At 33.2% G+C, this 13,812-nt stretch overlaps 1 protein-coding gene across 6 annotated transcripts in view; it reads right to left on the reverse strand.

Annotated features, from left to right (window-relative positions):
• Positions 1–13,812, reverse strand: part of LOC101741121 (uncharacterized) — a 150,264-nt gene that overhangs the window by 90,227 nt on the left and 46,225 nt on the right. The window lies entirely within an intron of this gene.

Genomic DNA, 13,812 nt, shown 5'->3' on the forward strand with positions numbered 1-13,812 from the left:
CATGTGATGAATGAAACAGAAACAGGCATTATCCATACAATTGTAAACCTTATATTTAAGTCCATATGTCTCTAGATTATTCTTAGCGTATCAGCAGGATACAATTAAGGAAAGAAGTTTCAACTTTCGACCCTAACTTGAATGCAGTATAGCCTATTTGCATCGTTGAATTTAATTTCACGCGCTTTGACCTTGAACTAGAATTTTTGGACAAGTGTTTATAAATACTTAAAAGTTTTTTGTGTTTGATTTTTAAAGTACACATTTTTCTATTTTTAGTTGAATCCAAATAATTGAGTTTATTTCTTGTGTTTGTATTAAACTTTTGAAATCTACACTCTTTTGGTATATTTTGTAATTTTAAATTAAGACACAAAATACTAAAAACTGAAAATAATGTAGCCAGTCCTAAGCCTGGTAAAAGCATGAAGGAAAGTTTTTTTGATATTTTTATTTTCATGTTCTTTTTATTACTTTAAGATCATATTATAAATTGATATCAGAAAACCAACCGTATAACGTTGACTTAAATCTATATCTACTATGATATTATATCAGCGTATCGTTTTAAATCTCAAATATCATGAATCGAGAAAATCTACTAGCATCCATCAATATATAGATTCAGAAAATATATAGATTCAATATCCGATATTGATAGTCGATATATAGATACGATTCGATACGCGGCAAAACCGATATTACCCACTCCTACACCGCTGACTCTTGTATTGACGTTATTTATTACGCAATATAAATGAACTAGTTCAGTCTGAGCGACTATGATACAAAAACTGTGTGTGAGGAAAAGTTCGCAACAAGACTTGTGTATACATTTCTGATTGGCAAATTAAGTAATGCATTCATGTGTTCGGGATGCTCAAAATTTAGTATTTACTAGCTGACCCGGCAGACTTCGTAGTGCCTCAATCGATAAATAAAAGACCGACGGGGGACACATCAAAGGAAAAACAAAATTATTATTTTTATTTAATTCCGAGCATTTTCATATTTATCTACCTTTTAAACCTTCTCTGGACTTTCACAAATAATTCAAGACCAAAATTAGCCAAATCGGTCCAGCCGTTCTCGAGTTTTAGCGAGACTAACGAACAGCAATTCATTTTTATATATAGAGATAGATGTAAAATGGCTTTGTGTCTTTGTTGATTACAACAAATTTGTTAATAAAAAACTATCCCGAACACATTAACGTTCGGAAATTTAATAGACATTTAATAAAACAGAGTGAACTTGTAAATAATTTTCCGGTATAAAACGCGAAGGACTTGTTTTCCGCCCACAAGTTCTATGCACCGCGGATTTTGTTAAGCCACTCTAAGCCGTTTTACGGCCAAGAAGACGCTTACATGGATTTCAATTCTCTTTGTCAAGTGGTCCGAGGTTTGAGACGTTTGAAATGTGTTTAGACACGAAAGCTCTTATGGCGGACACTTCGCAATTTTTTTAGGTAAAAGCGAGAAATTCGTCTAGAGCACGAAATTTGGAGGCATTTACATATTGGATTTGGTTTAAGGTTTAATATACATTATTGTATAAACACCATAGCGTGATACAAATACTAATACAATTTATTTGACTGTTTTTATAATTTGAGTCATTGTTTTTATTATGTAAGAAGAAAGACATTAAATTAAAGTCGCATGTACACATAATGGTAGATCTATTACTGGTTTAATGCGTGCTTGTCTTGACTCGATGTAGACGTATCTGTGATGGTTCATTGTTTTTGCGGTAAGTGCCTTGAGATTACACAAATTGATGCTTGTATGTCTGAAGTGAAAGGAACTCTGCTTTAAAATAATGGATCCGTTTGTATTGTTTCAAAAATACATTCGTTTTTAATGCGACGTTAATTATGTGGCTGTTAACGTAACTTACAAACGTTTATATCTTCAAGCGATTATTATTATTATTATTTTTTATTGCCTTTGTAGGCAGACGAGCGTACGGCCCACGTGCCCAAGTGGTTACCGTCGCCCATAGACTTCAGCAATGCCAGGAGTAGAGCCAAGCCGCTGCCTACTGCTTAATACTCTCCACAAGCCTCGTTTGAAGAAGGACATGTCATAGCGCTCGGGAAACACCGTGGAGGGGAGCTCATTCCATAGCCGGATGTTACGTGGCAAAAAAGACCTCTAGAAACGCACTGTGGATGACCGCAGTGGCTCCAGGTAGTATGGATGAACTCTACTCCGGTGGCGGGCGGCGCGATGGTAAAAACGAGACGTTGGTATCATCTCGAACAATTCATCAGAGCACTCCCCATGGAACATGCGGTACAAAATATTATCTCGGTGTATTGGTTATTTATTGTATATTTGTCAAGTATCTGATGCCATTTGAAGGTCAGCAGCGGTCAACTTGCGAGGCGCTAATGAATTTATTTAGCGTTAGAGTGTTACAAAATGTCAAACAACTCTAAACAGAAATTGCCTCATCGGTTATCCTATTTTATACTGATCATACCCAAAGGATTTTGCGAGTGCACGTATTTGTTATTATCTGTAATATTAGAAGTCGTTTGCTTACCATATGATGTTATTAACGTCTAGTCTGCTTCATGATTTATGTATTACGGTTTTAATGTTCAGTGTACTCGAAGAAATTTAAAAATATTTGCTGTTCAATTATTATAATTTTTTAAGACATAAAAATGTAAACTAATTAATATTTATGAAAAAATTATCAAATTGTGTCCTAACGTAATATACCATATATCGCTTAGAGAGAAAGTATTAAGCTGCCGTTGTAAAGTTTGCAAAAGTGACCACTCAATATCCACATAAAATTCTCTTAATTAAGAGTCGTTAAAAATTTAAACGGTCGATATATATTTGTAATTAAAAGTCATTATATCCAACGTTTCGATTTGTATTTGATTGTAATGTATTTTAGACATATGTGCGACCTATCCATTGGATATTTGGTACTCGCATATCAGTCTTACAATATCTTTCGTAAGGAACGCGTGAAACATTTCTATGTAAGACGTGCTTGAATTGAAGATGCACTCAAGTCTAACTTGACGTAGGATATGTATTGCCTTAACGTCGCTGCAGCACTTTCTTGCATTACCTTTCCTATTGTTAGTAGGTAGATCCGTCTGGGACTTCGGTCCGCAGATGGAGGGAATCGAGAGAGCGGCTTAGGTTTGGGCTAGACGAGTTGTGTCTAGACGGCGAACGCTTGCGTCGGAACCCTATCGGTTGTCGGTAAATTATGCGGTACGCGGGAGACGCGTCACTTGAATACATGCGCTCGAATTCGATTTCTATTGCATTTAACGGCCGTCTGGTGTAGTGGTAAGTGACATGGTCACTACACAAGGGGGTCGCGGGTTCGAATCCCGCCAAGGGAAGATATTTGTATGATAAATTTAATATAAATGTCTTTTCCAGAGTTATGGATGTATATTAAAATATATGTATGTGTATAATAAAAATCTTACATTTATATCCGTTATCTGGTACCTGTAACACAAGTTCTTTACGAACTTATCACGGGACCAGTTAACGTGGCGTGATTGTTAGTAAATATTTATTTATTTATTTATTTATGCTGTTTCTGTACTATTGTGAATATTTTTTAAACTTTTATTTTGATAATCCAAACGAGCAAAATCATATTCATCTATTCTAAAGGAAAATAATTTATTTATGCGAATAGTGGCCACTATTGATCAAAACGTCGACTATGATTCAACGCTAAAGAACAAAAACTTATACACGTAATATGTATTTCTCCTAGAAAACTATTTGATTAAACTATTGACAAATTTCTTTTAGGTACCTACACAATACACATTACAGGCTATAAAAAGATATATAATATAGAACAACAAGTAAAAAATCTGGCCTATAACATAAGCCATATGCGCACGACTAATCAAAATAAATGTGTTAAGTACATAATGTTCTTTACAGGATAAAATAATATCATAACGAAAACGAATCTAACTTATAATGTTATGAAAGTAATTCTACTGACAATAAACAATAAGCAATTATATTACTACTTAATCTATTATTAACATGGAGAAGGATACCCTTGAACAATTTTATAAACATCACTAGCTTACAAATAAAAATATCCAATTCAGTTGACGACTTTGCTAATTCGACAAAGGTCTTTACATTATTTTATTTTACAACTTTAAATATCTCGTTAGTTTGCTTGCCAATACAAGTTCCCAATGATATTAATGGAGACGCTGCTGACATCGCACACCTTGTCAATACGGACAAAAATGGATCTCCCCTCTACAGAACGTGATTTACGAATACCAATCCAACGAGCGAAGATTTATGAAGCAACAGACGGATAAAAGGCTTATTACTGAAATGTGGATGCTCGAAAAATCCGCAGTTGGATAAAGTGCCGAATATCTACGTCCGGGACTGCTTTAAAATATTTGCAATTCTAGCATGCTCGTAAAGATGTCTTTGCGATAGTTAGACTATATGGTGCGAAGAATTTGATGGAGAAATATTAAAGTGATACTTCTGTTTGAGACAGAGGTCCAATAGACCTCAGTTAGTACGGACATCGGTTATCAAGAGAGATCTTACAAAATATAACCTGTTCCGACGATAATCCAAAATCACGACAAAAAATCGCCTTTAATTAAAACGGGAGTAGTACCGAATGAAAAAAATAACTATGACTAACAGCACAGCAGCATATTCAAATTAATACACATATGTATGTAATTTGGTAGATAGTCTACTGGAAGGCATCAGTTTTCAAAAGGTCACATTCATAGATGTTTATTATTAAATAAAGCCCTAACCCAATAGTGGGGAAAATATAAATCATATTATAATGTGATGCTGCTATGGTTATAATTTACATGTCACAGAACTTTCAAGTTGGGATATAATTCATGTCTGAGCCCGAACTTTCACTCAGAAATGAACAAATGGAATCATAAGATAAACATTGAAAGCTTCTGAGAATACAGCATTATGATGTTGTACTCAATACTATATTTTAATGTTGCTACGTTTTTACAAGTTAAGTTAACGATAAGTCTGGGCACGTCTCAGAAGGGAGAGTAGTGTTCGTGCTGCCCTATTTGACCGACCTTCATCCGATTCATCAAAACTACCTACCTTTCTTTACATCCGAAAACTTGGATTGGGATAGTATTGCAAGTAATTACTTCAAAAATGTTTTTTCTTCATTACAACCTGTTCAGATTACTGAAGGACTCACGTTTTTGAACTAAATTGGTTAAGTAACATTAAAAAAAAACTTCATTCGTTTTCCATAAGTCCTCTATAATTTCGATTTTCGTGTGAAACTTAATTAATTCTTACATTCATGTGAATAAAATACTTTTTATTTCTTTTCGGAGCTGTTGATGTCACCTGGCTATTTTCCCAGAAGTTTGGTTGAATTTCACAAGTAATCATATTTCTAAATGTATAAGCCACAGACGAAGCTGTTGTAGCCGGGTGTATATATATGTTATGGGTTTCGGTAACCAACTTTTGGTGAAACGAAAGAGCTTCTCTATCCAGCTAATAAAATCCAATAGATAAATCAAGGGAATTTTAAGATGACAAAGGTGGGCGTGCGACAGAAAAGATCCTAATGTTTTCGCAATTTTGAACTGCTGGCAGTTTTGTGTAAAAAATATGCGAAGTGAATAATAAATTGCGGGACTTGGGCCTTGGAATTATAATATTTATCTAATATACGTATGTACTTTAATGTTTATTAAATGTGTTGTTTGGCGGCCACAAGACAACATTGAAAAATTGATCGTGTTGGGCAAGGTAGAAGGGAAAAGACCCACCGACCGGCCACCAAACCGTTGGTCGGATCAGATAGCTGCGCTCACTGGACTCTGTGTTGCGAACGCCCTGAGAGAAGCCGAAAACTGGAGCAAATGGAAGCTGATGGTACAAAGAGCCACGAAGGGCTTTCAGGGTCACGACCTTCAACAATGAAGTATTCGGCTAAGAAGAAGAAGAAGAAATGTGTAAATGTAGGATGAACGAGCTTACGGCCTAGCTAACTGCCTGGTGTTAAGTGGTTACTGGAGCCCATAGACATCATAGGGTGAATCCCACCAACCACGATGAGACTTGAGGTCTATATCTGAATTATTTGGTAATTACGCACATTAAATTGTTTTGCTGATTTTATTTTTATTACACGATGTTATTCCATCATCGTGGAAGTAATTCATGAACATAACCTAATTGCATATTTGATTCGAACAATTGATATCTGCCTGCGGGATTTGAACACCGGCAAAGTCGTATCGCTCGATACGAGTACAACGGTTGTGCTATCCCTTACGCCACGACGTCTTCTGAATCATGATGATCTGAGATAGTTCTTCAGATCTAACATTGTATTAACAATCTAAATCAACTAATGTGTAAATTTTAGTAGTAATTTTTATACTTTAAGCACATAATTATTTTTAAGTACAAAGATTTTGTCATTCAAGAATTCAGCTTCGGTTTCCAAAGGCCTGCTTTTAAAAAGTAATAAATACAAACACGATTTTGTAACAAGCTCGTAACTCAATTACGTGTCTTTCAAAATAAATTTAATTATTTACTTCACGTTTAGTTTCATAACAATAATGTGCATATCAAACTACATGTGGCAAAAGTAGTTATCTATTTCCCAATGGAGCTCGCTAGATACTCCGTAGCTTTAAACGTAATAGACAAGGAAAAGAAATCTAGATCAAACGGACAATGAGCGTTTTACGAAACTCGCCGGTAATATACGTTGGGTGTTAGCAAGTTATCTTCGGTGAGAGTGATGCTAAATGGCGAAACTGGTGGCGTACAATGGAGCATTGCTACTGAACTCTGAGAGTGTATCGTTCGCGGGTCATCGCATTGCAACCTTTCACTTACAGATACAGATGTTATCCGATATTCAACTATCACGTCTTGCTGGAGAGTTCGATCTATTTATATCGCTACTTTCGAGTGATTATCTTGATTTTTATATTTATAATATAACTAGCTTTTGCCCACGACTCCGTCCGCGGGGAATAGTTACTTTGGCATAACGCTAAATTTTACCCCCATTTTATTAACGTAGAAAGTGAAAATATTTTTGAATTATAGAATGTTAAGAAACTATTGGTGCTCCACTTGTATTGACCTTACCGTGATGTTATATAGCCTATAGCCTTCCTCAATAAATGAGCTATCTAACACTGAAAGATTTTTTCCTGAGATTAACACGTTCAAACAAACAAACTCTTCAGCTTTATAATATTAGTATAGATCCACAATCATATAATTTTCTTAAACTTTATAGGCGTTAGTTTAATGTACATACGCGTTAGGCCTATAAGGAAAGCAGACGTCTTTTTAATTGAATTGATCTCAAAATAATTTATTTTAATTACTTGCTTTAAATAACATCAAAAGTGGGGGCTTTTACTAGCCTCAATTACTAATAGAAAAATTCAGATAAACTACATTAATTGTGATAGTAGCTTAGTTACCTTGATAGCGCTGCATATATAAATGGACCTATTAGGTTTTTACTGACTTAATCTTTAGGTGAAACAGTAAATTGCTTCTGGAAAAATTAACTTACTTAAGAGAATCCACTCATGTATGGAACTGGACAATAGGTATTATTAACAAGAATCAATTCAAAAAGTTTCTTAAGAGGTAAAGATAGTTTTTGTTTGCCAGTATGAATAGAGCAGATTCAGAGTCCATGAGATTGTAAGCGGTGATTGTTTAATACGTTTACCGAAAGCTTTAAAGAGAACAAAATCCAATACACACACATATATCGAAAGAAGAAAACGACATAAAAATTGTCTGGTTTGAAATTTGGATCTCGTTTATAAGTATGGTAACTTTGTGCACAAGCAATTTTCTTCAAAGCGTTCACCTAATCCAGATACCTTCTTAGTATTTCAAGAAAATATACTAGAAGTTCTAGCTAGCTTGATATATTTAATGAAAATTAACGTACACAAAATCCTGTGAATTATATAACTGACGCTGCGTACATCCTGTTGTTTGAAAAGGTTGAGCTGGAAGGTGGCGTAAGGTTTTCGTAATAATATGAGTTGTGTATGACGCTACGTCACGGTCGGGATGCCGGGAGATGATTAACATTAACGGAATTAATTTTAACGTCGCCTCAGTAATAGATTAAATACGCTTTGATAAAAATTCTCTTTAGTAATTGAGAGTGGTTGGTTCAGTTTCTTTTCAAATTTAGCTGTTCAGGATATTGAGGTCCTCAAATCTCACAGTATCACTACCGTCGCCCAAATTGAGATATGAAGATCAAAGTCTCAATTTTATTTTAATAGAGACTATTGGACCATTCAAATGGGGACGCGCAATTACTTCCTTCACGCAGTATGGTGGTACTACATATTGTGACTATATGGCAATGAAAAAATACTTTTCTAAATTTTTTCCCCTGAATTTCAAAGGATTTGGGTAGAAAAAATTTGGAATCGTTTTTTTTCCACCTTTCGAAGACAAAATAAACATGTAACAATTAAAATTTTATACATAATACTCGTATAGTCAGTGATCCACTAATAAAACAAACCGTACTATCGACACTGACTGAAAATAAATGCATTCTCGTCACACAACTGTTACATTTTGGTCAATCGATGAATGAATGCTTTTATTAGCAGTGCTAAGCTAGCGAGCGTAGTTATTTATATGTATTTTAAAGTCGAACTGTTGCAAATGTTACATGCTGTTGATATATTTTGAGAGCAATTTATACAATAGTTTTGTGTCTATACAACACGCGGATTTTTTATTACGTGATCGCTACAAAGACTATTATGCACACGCAGACATAGTGTGTACTTAATAAATATTTTATTGACGATATTAAGTCGCAATGAAGCAAAATATTTGTGTCATTGTCGCGACTAGACAAATGAAATGTTACGAAAATTATAACGATCTAAGTTCGATTTTTTCATTTAAGCAATCAGACTGAAAACGGGTTAAAAACATGTAGGACAATGAGAATAATTTCTGTAAAAGTTATTGTTGGGTCATTTTATAACATTCCGCTTATATTATCTACATTTCATAACGCACTTGATAACTAGAAATGTGTCAGTAAAGATCGCAGAGCAAGCGTGTAATGGGCATTGATAAGCATTTATTTATCTTACATACTTTTTATTCGCTGAATGTAATAACTCGGTGTTATGCACCCGTTTAAGGAAGTATCAGCAGCTATAATTTTAATTAAAATTCAATTTGTAATCTACTAATTTAATCTTTGTAATTCGGCTTTTACATTTTTCCTATTTGCGCATTTAATAATGTATTTTCACATGGCAATTATTTTACAGTTGTATTATTTTACAGCACTTGGTTTTTACAGTTTGTTTCTTCTGTAGGTACCACTTCAAATCAGGATTACTTCAAATTTAAGCAAGAAAATGTTGCAGATTTTCTTTTGTCATCAACATACAAATTGTTTTAAAAAAAACAATTGAATGTAAAACTTAAATCAAATTTTATGCTCAGTGAATTTCTATTAAATTCGTGATTATTTTCCGACATTTTGTATTAGGAAATGCCAATGAATGTTTATGAAAAATGAAAGGACCGAATATACCGTATAACCGTTCAACTATATTGATAATTTTTTTGGGTTTACTGAGTTTGGTAGGTATTTTCCGTTAAGTTTTTCTGTCCTAATTTTTTTATTAAAAAGAATTATTCGTTCAGGTTTCTACTACAACAGTTTCTAGAAACAATCACGCAGAAATAACAGCATCGAAGCTTCAAAACAGTGAGTATGGTTTTAGAGCAGTAATACTGCATTAATTTAATTAAAAAAAAAATGCAACGCGTTTTATATTAATATAATTATATAAATTTTGTACTAAAAAAAAAATAGGCGTCAAGTTTTTGTCGAAGAATTTAAGACAGAGGAATGACACTAAAACTTTTGCTGGTAAAAGTGAAATTTCATCTGCAAATAACGATTATGCAACTGATGAACAAAAAACTGTAGAAATCATGAATTATGCATTCGAAGATGTGGATATCCAGAAAGACGGTAGCGAAAAAAATAACAACGAGGATTCTTTAGAAGAAAACGATGGAGCTACTGAAACACAAGAAATGGATATATCTCAAAACAGCAATGAAAGCAATGAAATGGAGAAAGAAATTCAAGACAATTACCAAGATGATCAAGGTAGACAGTTTCAAATATTTATCATATTATGTACACATGTACTCACGCTTTTAGTTTCAATTTGTTTTCGCCTGTTCTAGTGTATTGTTACAGTACAATTACAATGAGAAATAAACTAAATATTTAAACTTTGACAATGTTACGTTTTATCTCAGTGAGGTTTTTTCAAATAGCTTATTTAACTGATTCTAAATATTTTTTGTGAAGTTTGGCTCCCCATATGGTTTTCGAGCCTCACAATTCTCCCCACGGGTGTCGTTAACCTTAATAGTGGATAATAATATCTAGTGGATTAACGAATTTTTTTTTGTATATTATTGATTAACGATAGTAGTTGATTTTTTGTATAATCGTAGATCTTGGATGTAATAATAATTGATATTTTCAGATTCTGACAGATCGTTGAGGGTTGGTAAGCACGAGTTTTTACTATTTAACAAGTAACAAAAAAAAGATTGATGTTATTTCTATTCATTAAAGCGCGTAAGCTCGACTACCGTTTCGCGCGTAGTTGGAATAGCACCTTGGGCTACCAACGAATAGGTAGGAATAAATCGATGCCTCCAATGAACACTACTCTAACTCAAAATTTTAAAATTTTCGTTTTTCACGCAAATCGCTTCACTATTTTAAAAGTATTACAAATTATTATTGATGGGGCTCGAAGCAAGAGTAAATCAGCTAGTTACACAAGAAAAAACCATAAATATATCTGCAATAACAAAGATTTTATCAACTTTTTTCATTTAAACGCTCCTCCTGTAAAGCTACGAATTTGGAGTTAGCGTAGTGTTCATTGGAGGAATCGAAATATCTGACTAGAGCATAGCCAGATTCTTCCGTATGTGATCACCTCGAAATTTTGTGTGCTTGAAAACTTGCTGATGCCCTGTTAAGCAATTCATCACATATTTCTTAATACCTTGGTAAGCAGACAAGGATATAGACCGCTTGTTAAGTATGGTCATTGCCGCCAAGGACACCGGCAACGTTCGGAGTCATACTTCGGCGCTACCTACTATTTACAAGGTTATTTTAAAGTGGCGTTTTATAAATAAGGCCAGATACGAACCTATTGTTTGCTCTGTGTTTAGGTGTTTAATATTACTTATTGAGAACTATTTACGAAACAGGTGATATATTAACTCCGAGTGAAATGTTGCCTATAACTGAAAAACTCATAAACAAAGGTAAGTTGCGCCGATATTTATTTCTGCGTTAATCCCAACCGAGATAAGCAACAAACGTTCCAAACAAAATATATTACGGGTAAGACACATAATCCTCTTGTTATTGATCACGATACTCCGATAGCTGTGCATAGTACGTATTTGTTTTCCACTATTAGAGCTTATTAATACGAGAATTATGCAGTACATTTACTAATTGGATGGATTGTTGCAGATTGTAATGTATTTGAATTCTTGTTTGGTTAAAATGTTCACATTTCCGTAATTGATTGATTCATAGCTTGATTAACAAAAACAATTGCATTTTCAGTCGAAGAACCTGGACGTAAGTATTTAATTATTATTTTTTCGTGGTAATAACAGTTGATTCTGAAACTATTGTATGTTACACAGCGATAGTCATGTATATTTATACAATAGCTGTGAAATTATCATTAAATTACGATATTACCACCTATAAAGATTAATATTTTTTTTCATTTTATGTTTTAATTCCTAATATGTGGTTTCATTTTTGTATGCTTATTTTTCAGGTGGAAAGGGAATAATTAGTTCAGTGAAGAGTCCTCAAGAGTTAGCTGACAAACTTTTCGAAGCTTTTTGTATGTCGCCTAATAAGAATGGGATAAAATAACTATTTAAAAAAAAAAAACACTTAATTTAATACAAATAAACTTTGTTTTCTTCCAGTTTTCACACAAAAGAGGATTGTGACATTAACAGGTAAGATATATCTAAAGAAACTGAACATATATCAGAAACTCAAGTTTTCTTCTTTTTTCAGATTTCGACATCTCTGGACTAGATGCATTACAAGCTTTGGCATTAAATGGAGAAAGTAATTGTTATTTATATTTTATTTTTAATTTATTTAAGTAAGTTATTTTTAAAGCTTGCATTTAGCTATTTTACTTTTATTAAATTTAAATACTCTTGAAAAATGATTACAGAAGCAAATTTGAGATCACATACGGAATCAGTCACAGAAGCCCCTCAAAAAATATTAAATTTTAGAGGTAAATTCATCATCTATCATTTCTTGTTGCAAAACCGTCACACCGTCACTGTCATAATATTATTTTTTTTAATTTCCTGTGTTCTTTTTCAGGTCAATATATAGACATTCCGGCACCTAGAAAATGTCATTACAAACGTAACTAAGAGACTATTAATATATAATTTAAAATATCGCTCTTTTGATGTAAATATAATTAATTGTATTTTGTATATTTTTTTCAGTCATCAAAAAGGCAGTGCAACTTCAGAAGCCGCGTAAAGGTAGTAAAAGCAAACGACGGGGTGAGTCTGTGTCTTGACTTTAGTATTTATTTAGAGTTTTTTTTTTTTTTATTGCTTATATGGATGGACGAGCTCACAGGCCACCTGGTGTTAAGTGGTTACTGGAGCCCATAGACATCTACAACGTAAATGCGCCACCCACCTCGAGATATAAGTTCTAAGATCTCAGTATAGTTACAACGGCTACCCCACCCTTCGAACCGAAACGCATTACAGACGAACCATATCATTATGCTTGTTAAATATTTTTTTATGAAATGAGATATTATATTAATTAAATTCATTTTGACTAAATTATAGGTAAAAATCTAATTTACTGTTTAAAAACTAATTTTTTTTTAACAAAGCGTTACTATTACTATCATTGTAAAGCATATTAATGCGTAAAACATACTTTTGTAGATTTGTTAAGGCGCGTTAATAAGAAACGGCGCCTAATTATAAACGGACCGCGTCGTGGTAGTCCTAGATCACTCGAAAGGTACAAGAAATTACGAAAACAAATGATCCTTGGACATAATTACACAAAAACAAAAACATCAAAGAGGAAAACGATAAAAAACCACAAGAGAGTAAATTCTACAAGTAATGTATTTTCGCTGTCTTATAATATTCATCATTATATTCACCGTAATAAAAATCCTTTTATAATCGGAAAACGTGGAATGGTAAATGTACAATATAATATAGTATAATGTAATATTATATACTACATATTTTTCAATTCAAAATGGCGGTCTGCAGTATGCAAAAGAATTAGAAATGCCAAAAATTGTTTTGTTGTCAGTGTTTTTTAATATACAATTGTTAAGAACTTAGGCATATCCAAAGTCCGGTTTAAAAGAAGGACTTTAATAGAACAAGAACATTACTACGAACGATTATAATTTAAATAACAAAACGATATTATTATATTGTTTTTAGGAAAATGGGAAACGGTTTGCCGTTGGAAATACGAGTGTAGAGATATCAGAGACTTGGATACATGTCAGGTTCAAACGCAGTGCATAAAAAACGAAGAAAATGTTTTAACAAATCGATATTGTAAGTTTTATATTTCGTAAGCAGAATTTATAAATAAAAAAATATATTAACAATTCCTTAC

This window comes from Bombyx mori, chromosome 4 (assembly GCF_030269925.1).
Source record: "Bombyx mori chromosome 4, ASM3026992v2".
In the NCBI taxonomy this organism is placed as follows: domain Eukaryota; kingdom Metazoa; phylum Arthropoda; class Insecta; order Lepidoptera; family Bombycidae; genus Bombyx; species Bombyx mori.